Here is a 12,718-nt window from a genome sequence, read left to right on the forward strand (position 1 = left end):
AAAGGCCTAGGAATCATCCAGTTCAACCCTTCGTTTTACAGATAAGGAAAGTGAGACCTAGAGACGTTAGATGTCTTGTCCAAAGTCACAGAGGCAGAATGTACCAGTGTGAAGCAGGGATCTAGGTCTTCAACTCCTTTTTAATTTTATTTCACTATACCACCTTATTTCATTTTAGTATACCACCAATTTTACTTCACTATATCACTCTACCTTACTGGAATCTAGTTGTTTCTTTTTCTCCTCTACTATGCATTAGTATCTGTTTGACTAAATATAAAGTGTGTACCTCTGGGCACACAGCCATTTAAACAAAGAGGTACACAAAACTCTACATTCTTTACCCAAGGAGGATATCAGAATTACAGCATCACACATTTTAAAGAGGGGAAAGAAGGCTTACAGATAATCTAAAATGTTAATTCTCAAAATGAAAGTTAAAAATCACAAGCGGATTTTTTCAGTCTATGCCTATGTAACACATACCCTCCAAACTGGACCTCCTCCCTCCCTGAGAAAATCATGGCTTTACAGAACTATTATTTTATCCTTCACTTGTGCTGGGCGAATGGGAAAGGGGATGAAAAACCAGTGATCTAATCCAACGTTTTCCTTTGGCTGATAAAAAAATCTCAAGTTCAGAAAGAGGAACGGATTTGGCCAAAGTAAACCATCAAGTTAACAGCAACTTTGGAACAAAAATCAAGGTCTCCTGTTTTTCACTTTGTAGTGATTTACACTGTTGGTTTAGGTGTATAAAACAAAGTTTTCTGGACAGAGCTTCTCATTGCACAGGAACCTTCCTAAGTGCCCAGTTGCCCTTGGCCAGCTTGGTGTCTGCAAAGAAACAAGGTAGACATCTCTTAGTCAAATTCTGGATGTGCAGAGTGCAGGGAGAACATGCTTTTCAGGTCTGTAAAGGCTCCATGAAAGGGGAGTTAAGAATCTGATTTCCACAGCTAGGGCACGGACATCAAAGGCATCCAACACAGATAAGCAAACTGCAGCACAGAAAGGCTAATGAACCTAGACAAGGTCACACAGTGTATATAGGTGGAAGGGGTAAAATTAGAATTCAGGGATCCTGATACTCAGGCGTGGCAGCCTCTCAAATATGTGTTCACTGCTTCCTGCTCACGGACATCCCCTCAGTACTCTGAACACAGGCCTCCTTCACTTCACTGGCCGAAACTGCGACTTAACATTAAAATCATGAAATTCGTGACGCCCGGAGTGGGAGACAGTCACAGAAGCTGTCCAGTCCAACACCCTCAGTCATTTGATTGAGGAAACTGGGGCCCAGAGAGGGTTCTTCAGGCTGGATTTTGGGGCCAGGCAGAGGAGCAGGCAAACCCCGCAAGCACGGCCTAGAAGGCCAGGAACTACAAATTCAACCCCTGATCTCTCAGGGAGCTCTAGGCCCGAAGGGGGCCAGAGGCCGAGCTTAAGCGGTCGGAAGTTCCAGAACCCCCATCCAGCTACTTCAGCCCTGCCGCACGCATTCCTGGCTTTGCCACCCCGCTCCCGGTCCCCAGGCCCATTCAGCCGCCGCCTCACCTACGCCGACCCTCCGTCTGTTATTGTGGTTGAGAAGGAGGGACGCTACAGACACTTCCCCCGGCTCCACTGCCGAGGCACTTCCGCTTCCGCCGCCTCTCGCACATTTCCGGAGTGTCGTCATCCGGGGCTGGCCCATCAACCCGTGTCCATATTATGTGTGTAAAGAAGCATCGAAGCGCGGCAGCCATGTTCAGCGTGGCATTTCTGATGGCTCAGGAGGTGCTGGTCTTTCACGTGACACTAAAGCGCCATGCCGGAAGCACTGAGTCTGATGCGCCGGAACCAGTCTCCACCGTGTGGTTTGGTCTTGATTTCCACTGGTTCTCTGGGGTCTTGGATACCCTCCGGACCTCGCCTTTGCCATTTGCGAAGTAGATAGATTCCAATAGAGATTTTCCCAAAATCATTCAACTGAAAATAGATAACTTTTTTTTGAGAGGAGGGACGGGGGCGCAGTTAAAGATGTTAATCTTAAGTCATCCCTTCTGTGATTTCGGGACATTGTCTTTGCACGTAAGTAATAGTATTTTACAGTCCAAAGGAATTTCACATGAGTGTCGTTAAAAACTCTACACGACTCTGACAAGTAAGCAAGGATCAACTTAATCACCTTTTTTGTTGTTTAATGGATAAGGAATTGTCTTCAGAGAGTGTAATTGACTTGCACAATGTCGCACAGACGGACTGAAATTCAGATTTTTACCTTTTACATCCTGTTATTGCCCTTATATACATGTAATTAATATGGGCTGAAATCGCTAGATTTAAATAGATACAAATGCTTCTTAGGAAAGTTAGTGTGCATTAAAGCTGTGTAAGATACGATTTGACAAGACGTAGCTTAGATAGGCTATTCTACTGGAGAAGAAAAAGCTAAAGAAGGCTTGGGAATCCTGTTTCTTCTTCTTTTCTTGATTGTTACCAGACCTACTGGTTTTTCCCCTCTTTCCCCAATATGGTTCTGCACCTTAGGTTTCAGCTTGTCTTAGGCAGTCACAGTTTTAGCTATCCCATTCCACATGTCAAACCATGTATCTGTTTTTTGATTTGGAGCTCTGTTAGGACAAACAAAACAAAACCTCATCATATTCATGTACTATTCATTGTAATCTCAGCTTTCATGTTACATTCTTCTTGTAATTGAAGACAAAAATGAATTTTTATGCTATTTGCTTCTGTCGGTTTGTTTCCTAGATTATTCTGAAGAATAAATAGGAATTACGAAAGTTTCTAGTGCAGGGCATGGTATATTTAGAAGGCATTCAGTAAGGTTTATTTCAGCACAATTGTCCTGAATTTTTAATTCAATGGAATATAATTTTCATTTTATTAGCATTCCTCCTTTTGTAAAAAGCACTGTAATGGGGCCTGAAATGAATACTCATGAGTAAGAAAGGTTTCCTACCTCGAGTTTAGAAAATTTCACACCACAAATCATTGTAATAAATGTTAAAGATATTTTCTCACTGCTATGAGTGTTATATATAATAAGATATCAAAACTAGTTATAACATTTTCAGGTAGAGCATGTAATATGTATCCCTTCATCTCTAGGACTTATTTGTACCCTGATGATACAGGTTTTCATTAAAAATGTCCTGAGTTAATGTTTCTCCTATACAGTGGCATCATCATGGGGTCCCTGAGCACTGCAGGAAAGTTTGCCCTACACTAAATGACCTTAAACTACTGTGTTGTTTTAATTTTCAATCCCCATTTTTAATTAAATTCTGAAATAACTCTTCTCATTCTTCCATGAGTTCTGGTATCAGCCCCTATTCTTCCTTGAAGTTCCTTAGGTACCTAAACAACAGATAATCCCTTTATTAGAATGATGACTAATACTCAAGAGAAGTTTTGGTCAGGGATAGTGGTTGGAGTTTGCTCAGGACCGGTTCATACGGCTATGGAGCCTGGACCGGTTCATACGGCTATGGAGCCTGTTCAGTGCACAACTGCAGAAAGCACTATGCATATCAAGGTTATTCTTACTACCCTTAGACTTGGGGTATATGGAAGAACTCCACTATGAATTCAAATATAGTATTTTTTTTTTTTTGGAGGTAAAAAGAAAAAAAAACAACTGTTGTAACTGTTTTGACTGAGAAATTGTGTATTTAGCAGTCAGGAATGCAGGCTTTAGAACCAGAAAGACTTGGTTAAGTGTGAGTTCCTCTGCTTACTGGCAGAGAGACCATGGGCAATCACTTCAGCTCTAAGGCTCAGGTTTGTTAAAATAGACATCATTATGGTATCTACATAACAAGTCACTCCAGAATTCAGTGGCTAAAAATTTTATCTGCCATGATTCTGTAGGCTGGGCAGTTCTAGCTTGCAGTCTCTGTCATTTACAGTCAGATGTCAAACTGGGGCTATAGTTAATGTCAGCCTCTAATAGATGTTATATTGATGGCAGTTGAGGCTGGCTGATCTCTAGATGCTCAGTTAGAGCTATTTATCAGAGTGCCTACACTTGGGCTTTTCCTCTGATTTGGGTTTCTTATACCATGGTGTTTGGGTTTTGTCAGGGAGAACTTGGAGGTAGAATGGGAAAAAAGGGAGCTATTCCAAGCAAAACAGGAGGAAGCTACAAAACTTCATATGATCTAGCCTCTGCAGTCCCAGAAGTGACTTCCATCACATCTCGTTGGTTCAAAAAAGCCACTAAGACAGCCCAGATTCAAGAGAAGAATGAGTCCACCTCTTAATTGAAGGTGTAGTGAAGACTTTGTGGCCATCTGTAATTTACCACACACTGCCTCATTGTTTTTAATTTTTAGATATTTGGATGTATGTATATTAGCACAAGCATCAAAAAGCAAGGCTTGTAGTCCCACCAGCCCAGTCTTGCATTTGTGCGTGAATAATCTCATACCTTATTTTTAAAGAAAATTGTGGCAAAATATATATGTCATTTTAATCACTTTAAGTATACAGTTCACTGCAATTATGCACATTCACATTATTGTGCAAACATCACCACCGCCCATCACCATAACTTTTCTATCTTCCCAAACTGAAACTCATTAAACAACAATCCCCCATGCTCTCCTCCCCTCAGTTCCTGGCAACCACCATTCTAGTTTTTGACTCTATGATTTTGACCACTCTAGGTACTCATATAAGTGGAATCATAACAATATTTGTCATTTTATGTCTGAATTTTTTCACTTAGCATAATATCTTCAAGGTTCATCCATGTTGTAGCGTGTATTTAGAATTTAATTCCTTTTTAAGTCTAAATAATATTCCACTGCATATATATTCCACATTTTATCAATTCATTCTTTATGTTATTTGTGTATTTTTAATTGTGATTAAAAACACATAACATAAAAGTTACCATTTTAATTATGTATTTCCATTCATTTTTAGTTTTCAGTTAGTGCACAATAATTGTACATATTCATGGGATATGGAGTGGTATATCAATACAGGTATACAATGTATAATGATCAAAGCTGGCTAATTAGCATATACATTCACTGCAAACATTTATTATTTCTTTGTGTTGCAAACATTCAAAATCCTCTCTTTTAGCTTCTTGAAAATATACGATCAACTATCGTTAACTATATTCACCCTATCATTAACAGATGAATAAATAAAGAAAATGTGGAACATATACACAAAATATGTATACAAAAGGATGAAATTCTGTCATTGGAGGCAATATGGATGAACCTGGAGGACATTATATTAAGTGAAATAATTCAGGCACAGAAAGATAAACCCTGTATGTTTTCACTCTTATGTGGGAGCTGAAAAAATTTTTGAGCCCATTTTTAAGTGTACAGTTCAGTAGTATTAACCATATTCACGTTGTTCAGCAGATCTCTAGAACTTTTTCATTGCAAAACTGATACTCTATATCCATTGAACAAGAGCTCCCCATTTTCTCCTACCTTAGCCCTGGAAACCACAGTTCTACATCCTGTTTCTGAGTTTGACTGCATTAAATACCTCAAAGAAGTAGCTTCATACACTTTGTCTTTTTGTGACTGACTTATTTCACTTAGTTCGAAGTCCTCAAGGTTTTAAGGCTGAATCATATTCTGTTGCCTGTGTATATCACCTTATCTATTCATCCATCAATGGGTGTTTGGGTTGCTTCCACATTTTGGTTATTGTGAATAATTCTGGAATAAACATGAGAGTGAAAATATCATATTGAGATCTTGTTTTCATCTTTTGGCATATATGTGCAGAAGTGGGATTGCTGAATCATAGATAATTCTATTTTTAATTTTTTGAGGAGCCACCATACTCTCTTCCATAGCAGTTATACTGTTTTACATTGTCAACAGTGTATAAAGGCTCCAATTTCTCCACATGCTCAACCTCATTTGTTTCTTGTGAGGTAATGTTTGTAATCCAGATAGAACAGTGCTTGGCAGGCAGTAAACACTCTATAAATGTTAGCTGTTATTATTTGATTGTTCAGAGACCTCTTTTCCTTCCTGCTTCTCAGTTATTTCTAGATAGTTGAAGTTATAAGGGCTGAATTCTTAGCATATGATATTTCTGAAGTTCACTTTCAAAGTGCCCTAATTTTTCCCAAGTTACATAAGAAAATTCTGTGAAAGGATGTTGTATGTAGGTGTATGCATAGAGAATTGCAATTTCAAAACCAACACATCATGGTAGATTAAGAAAAAACAAAAACAAAAGCCTGCATTTAAGACTTTTACACTTTCATAAGCATGAACTCTGAGTGAGCATTAAGCAATATTAAACATGAAGGACATTACCGTTCATTTTTAATTTGTGCCATACTACACAAGATCATGTTTATGTGATGAGGAAGTGAAAAAGTTAAAGTGAAACAGGAAATTCAACAAGCTTATTTTTTAAAAATTACCCTTAAGTGTTATGGTTTGAATGTGTTCCCCAAAGTTCATGTGTTGGAAACTCATATGGTTGGGGTCTATGTCCCCACCAAAATCTCATGTCAAATTGTAATTCTCAGTGTTGGAGGAGGGGCATGGTGGGAGGTGATTCAATCATGGGGGCAGACTTCCCCCTTGCTGTTCTTATGAAAGTGAGTGAGTTCTTATGAGATTTGGTTGTTTGAAATCATGTAGTACTTCCTCCTTCTCTTGCTCTCTCCCGCAGGCCATGTGAAGATGTGCTTGCTTCCCTGTCACCTTCCACCATGATTGTAAGTTTCCTGAGGCCTCCCCAGAAGTAGAAGCCTGTACAGCCCACAGAACTATGACCTGATTAAATCTCTTTTCTTTATAAATTACCCAGTCTCAGGTATGTCTTTATGGCAGTGTGAGAATGGACTAATACAGAAACTTAATGCCTAATGCAATAGTGTTGAGAGGTAGAAATTTTAAAAGATGATTAGGTCATGAGAGCCCTCCCTCATGAATATATCAATGCTGTTATCAGAGGAGTAGGTTCCTGATAAAAGAAGGAGTTTGGAGATTGGCCCTTTCTCTCTCGGGAAATGGGGAGGTATTAGTCACAGGGTACAAACTTGGTTATACAAGATTAGAGATCTAACAACACTGTAGAATGTATTTACAAAATTTGTTAAGAGAATAGATCTTATGTGTTCTACTCACACGTAACATAACGAAAAGACAGGAAGAAACTTTTGGAGGTGATGAATAGGTTTATGGCATAGATTGTGGTAATAGTTTCACAGGTATATATTTATCTTCAGACTCATCAAGTTTTGTATATTAAATATATGCAATTTTTGTATGTCAATCATACTTCAATAAAATGTTTTTTTTTTTTTTTTTTTTTTAGAAAAAACTTTCAATGTCTCTTTTTTGCTTAAACTGAGGCTTAAATAATGTATATGTAACTTGTTTATCAGACTTCCCAGGTACAATGTGCGTTGGTTTCAGCCTACCCTTTCAATCTTGTTTCCCTTCACACATAACGTATTTTAGCTGAGCATAGGACTCACTGATTCCCCTCATATACCTGATGAGTCTCCAGCCCTAGGTGAGTGAACAGTTTGCTCCCCTGTAGGCAGAAGGTGGATCAACCTTATTCAGCTATTGCAAGGAAAGAAAAGGAAGTTGCTGGTGAGCTGGGCCCATCTAGGTAAGTATAATACTGGGACGGAAACTGATGGTCCATATGTTCCACAAGTAACTAGGAGAAAACAGTTGTGCTTCTTTTATAAGTTGGTTGTATTTTGAGCCTCACATGGTTCATTCATTCATTCAGGAAATATTTTCTGAGTGCTTGCTCTAGGGCCAGACACTGTTAGGTACAAAAGAATAATTGTGATGAGAAGTAGATAGGTTTCTATGGGCAGTTTGGTTGAGGAGTTGGGGGACAGAAATCAAATAACCATACTGATAGACCAGTTTTTCAAAAATAAACAGATGGGGGTAGATACATAGTTAGGTTTTGTCCAATAAAGGAATTAATGAATAAATGAATAAATATAATACCCTCGATTTTTCCTTTTAAGCATTTCAATGGTTTAATAAACCAAACCTTCCTAAATATTTAAATAAAACTCATAACTCTATTAAACATACAAATATGGCAAATGACAACTTCTCAAACAGCCAATAATCTTTAGTCTTAATAAAATTCTCATCTCTTCAACTTAATATTCTAAGTTTAAGCCAATACTTGGTTAAAAATGACTCATCTAATTCCTTAACATGCTATAGTTTTTGAAAATATGACATTTTACATATTAATTATTCATATACTGTTTCTTAGTGCCAAATAATAATGATAGGTGTGATTTGATCCTCATTTCTTTGCTTAAATTTGACCTTTTGGCATAGACATTTAATCATGTAAGAAAAGCTTCTATTTCCCATATTTGGGGATCACAGTTGCATATTGATTGTGGGGAATGTTTGGCTGGGCTCCAGGATTCTCTTTTTCCCATTCCCAACCCCCACTCTCCCCCTTTTTTTTTTTATCATGAGCTGTAAGAACATGAGACTGGAGTGGCTGCAGCTATTTTTCTTATCTGGTAGATAGAGTTTGTGTGGGAGATGATGAAACCAGCATTTAATAAAATCCAGAGACAAGCAGAGGGCAGAGATGGAGACTGAGACTTCTGACAATACCTGAGTCCGTGGATAAAACTGTGCCTGAATTACGACCCACCCTGAATCCTCCTAATTGCATGAGTCTACACATTTCTTGCTTGACCTAAGCTGTTTCATTTAGATTTTCATCTCTCTTAACTGAAAGTATTCTGACATATTTCATAGGCCGTGTTAGCCATTTTCCTCCTCCATTACTCCAAATCTTCAGAAAACATTTGTTACCCTAAATAACCTTGAAAGTGCTTGAGGAGTGAAGTAAGATAGCAGGTGTGCAACGGCTGTGGAGTCATCTGCACCAAAGTGGGGAGTGAGGCAGCAGCATCCAAAGATGAAATGAGGTGCCGATGGAGAACTTTGCAAAATTAAAGATACAGAGCACACAGTTACCATAAGGACATAGAGGTCCTGGGATTCTCTGCAACTGGGAGGACACCAGTCTTCCTGTGGTTTGTGGAATGGAAGGTCAAGTCATGTCATTTGGATATAAAAGTGTGGGCACCAGAAGGCTAAGATCTCTGGGTGACATTTTCATGCTTTCTACCAAGATAAAAAGTTTCTGCTGCTGGCAATACCAAATCTTATTATAGCAAAAACAGACAAAACAGTTTACTGCAATAAGGACAGCAGTATAGCAAGGGATTGAGCTTGGGCGAGGCCTGAGAACAATCTTAGACTGAAAGATAGTATATAGAAAGTGTAGTGTTGAAGCATCTGTTGTTTGCTTGACCTGCATTTATTTCTCCTCTGGCAATAGTTCTTCAATTTTCCTTTGGGGAACAATTCTTTACCCTTATAGTTCATACAGTAATACCAACTTATTTCTGGCTCCTGTAAGACCTTATAATTTGCTCCATTTCAATGAGAGTTAAGCATGCTTGTAGCTATGACTGGTTCAAGAATAAGCCTTTTATTCCAACTAGTGTAATAAGACTCAAACCTTTCGTTAGAAGATTTCTTAGAAAAGAAAGGCTCTGTATAACTGTAAGCTGCCAGGGTCTACCACTGCGGATAGAGGTGGTGTGGGGTGGGGAAAGTCTGCCTGAGAATAAAAATCACACTAGAGAAAGTATGGATGGATCCAAGAACTGGAGAAAGAAATTTCCAGCAGAAGTTTTGGAGACCCTGAATCCGGCTGTTACTAAATTCAGATTCACCCGGAGTTTTCAGGCACAAGAGCCATAATATCTCCCATTCCCCTATTCCCCCATCCCCTGCTTTTTTTTTTCCTTGTAAAATCTGGGGAGCCTGATCCTTACTGGAGGTGGTAGGTAGTAGGCAAAGGATGTTACTCTTCCAAAGTTCAATGAGCTACATATGGTTTGCCCACTAGAGGGTGTAGCTCACTTTACATTAGAAGCAAGGAATGTTCAGAGTGGTAATGCTGGGAGGCATTTACTGTCAAAGAGATCTGTTGAAATGTTGCAAGGTCTCAGCCATAGGGTTCACATTCCTGAAAGGGGCCCTATCTCAGAAGGACTTGGAGAGTGGTCAGATGACCAAGGCATGACTACAGGCATAGAGAATAGAGTAGAATGAAGGACTTCATCTTGAGAACCATGAAGCTATTTTTTGTCTTAAAAGGAAAAAGACGTAAAAAAGAATGAGACCTTGACATTTGCAACAACATGGGTAGAACTGGAGGTCATTATGTTAAGTGGAATACACCAGGCACAGAAAGACAAATTATGCATGTTCTCACTCATTTGTGGTAGCTGAAAATTAAAACAATTGAACTCATGGAGTTAGAGTGGAATGATGTTTACCAGAGGTAGTGGGGGTAGGGAAGTGGGGGATGGTTAATGGGTACAAAAATATAATTAGATAGCATGAGTAAGCTCTAGTATTGATAGCATAGCAGAGTGACTACAGTCAACAATAATTCATTGTACATCTAAAAATAACTACATAATTGGGTTGTTTGTAACACAAAGGATAAATGCTTGAGGTGATGGATATCCCGTTTACCCCGATGTTATTATGCATTGTATGCCTGTATCAAAATGTCTAATGTACCTCATAAATACATATACTCACTATGTACTCACAAAAAGTAGAACTTTTTTAAAAAGGTTATGTGCAGGAATAGCAAATAGCTTTTATATTCTATGTCAAATCTGATGACAAGGCATGCCTGGATTACTATGTTGATAAAGATTTTGAGGCCACATCCAGATCAGTGGCATGTACTGTTTGATTACTGATACCTGATGTGGGCATGGGGAGAAGCAGGATGGTTAGATGTGATAGACATGTGACATCTATGGTGAGATGTTTCTCAATAGGAGCACTATCAGCATCCTGGATGGGTTAGTTTTTCCCTATGCGGGACAGTCATTGTGACAAGTAAAAATTAAGTCCCCACATACTTTAAATACCCTTTATGGGAATAGGACTGCTCTATTAGAAAATCATTAGGTTAAGCCAAGAGTGACTTGATTGGTTTAGATTTGCCTGAGGATTTAACTAGAGCTTCTTAAATTCTTCAAGACTAAAAAATGAGGATTTTTTTTCCAGATCCTGAGACCAGACTGAGCTTGCTATCTGTAGGGAACAGGGACTGAGAATGGAGAGGGGAATGAAGAGTTTCTATTGAAGGGAAGAAGATACTTATGGCAACAGGAAGCCAGGTAGAACCTGACAGTAGGTGATTAATATGTCATCCCTGCTTAAGAAAAACATAGGGGGAACCTCAGCTGTGGGAAAAGGGGGTATCTTGTTAAACATCAGAGTCATTTGGAGTGCCCTCATCCTACCATTTTCATTATTGTTGGGTGTTTCTTTTGCCAGGATGTTGTCTTTATATAACAGTTCTCAGGGAGTTGCCCTCTACTCTGTACCTTTGAATCCTCTGAATAAGATCAGCCACCATAAGTTATTTTTGGAACGAGATAACATATGACTCAATGAATAAATACATACATGAATAAAATATTTCCTGCCCCTTAATTTAAGAGTTCATGACCATCTATTTTCATTTTCTTCATGCCTCTGTGGATTCCTGTGGAGAAGGGAGGAAAGGGGCAACAGGAATGATATTATTGCTGCCTTCAAGTTTTGCCTTTGTCATGCTCTTCCAGCCAAAGACCACCAGAAACACACCTATAGTTGAACAAATTGGGCTTATGATTCATTGCAGCTTATGAGAACACACACCCCGGGGAGCCATAAGGCATGTCAATAAGAGGGTATTAGAAAGGTCTTATTGTAGGATCTGAGATTGTTAGGTTAATTCGGCAAAAGGTTTAAGGAAAAGAGGCTTTGCTTTGGTTTGAATGCCCTCAGAAAGTGGGAGTAATTATTTAGAAGGAAGGAAGAGTAGCTTAAGGCTAAAGTTGTAATTGGTGAAGAAGCAGCAGTCACATTAGTCTAGATAAGTCGATATTTGGTATTTTGTGACTTTGATAATGTTCATGTTTTGCTTGTGTTTGTTTTCATGATTTTTAAGTGGTATTGTCTTAGTCTTGATTTCTCATAGTCACAGAGTAATTTGTCAGATGTAAACATTCTATGAAATTGTTTATCTCAAATGGAGAACATGAAGGCCCAGATGTAAGTAGGAGGCCAACCTGTTACAATGCTAAGGCAAGCTTCTGCATGCCATGGGTTGTTTTACTCCTTCTCACATTTTGTCATATTGTTTAATAATCTTTTGTTTTATTGCTCCCTCACTGGACTGTAAAGTGCATGAGTGCACAAACCTGTTTTGATAACAACTGAAGACTAAGTCTAGCCAAGTCTCCCAATCTCATATGTACTTAAAGAGTATTTACTGAGTAAATGACTGAATTGTCCAATTAGCTGATTAGACTGTGAATTGCCCAATGTCAGGGGTTACTTCCTATTCAGCTCTGTATTTCTAGAACTAAACAGTTCTGATGTATGTAATTAAATATATCTCAAGTCAAAGAGGAACTCTCCGTAAGATAAGATTTATTGCTTTTCTTTGAAAAATAAGGTAATATAATGAATTCTACTTTATGAAAGAGATGATGCTTGATTCAAATGGTTTCATTCATGAAAAACAGAAAAATCACTTCATATTCAAGATGTAGGGGCCTTTCTGCATTTTCCATGGTATTGAATGTTGAGAGTAAGATTCAAAGCTCTAAGAGAAA

The 12,718-nt window shown here is 38.6% G+C and overlaps 1 protein-coding gene across 4 annotated transcripts in view; it reads right to left on the bottom strand.

The window, feature by feature from the left end:
- FBXO38 (F-box protein 38) overlaps positions 1-1,661 on the bottom strand; it is a 59,129-nt gene extending 57,468 nt beyond the window's left edge. For all 4 annotated transcript variants that reach the window (XM_023226953.2, XM_023226952.2, XM_023226951.2 and 1 more), the window contains exon 1: positions 1,558-1,661. The gene's annotated coding sequence lies outside the window, so the exon portion shown is untranslated. The remainder of the gene's footprint in view (positions 1-1,557) is intronic.
- Positions 1,662-12,718: the final 11,057 nt, after the last annotated feature.

Source organism: Piliocolobus tephrosceles, chromosome 4 (genome assembly GCF_002776525.5).
Source record: "Piliocolobus tephrosceles isolate RC106 chromosome 4, ASM277652v3, whole genome shotgun sequence".
NCBI classification, from domain to species: Eukaryota; Metazoa; Chordata; class Mammalia; order Primates; family Cercopithecidae; genus Piliocolobus; species Piliocolobus tephrosceles.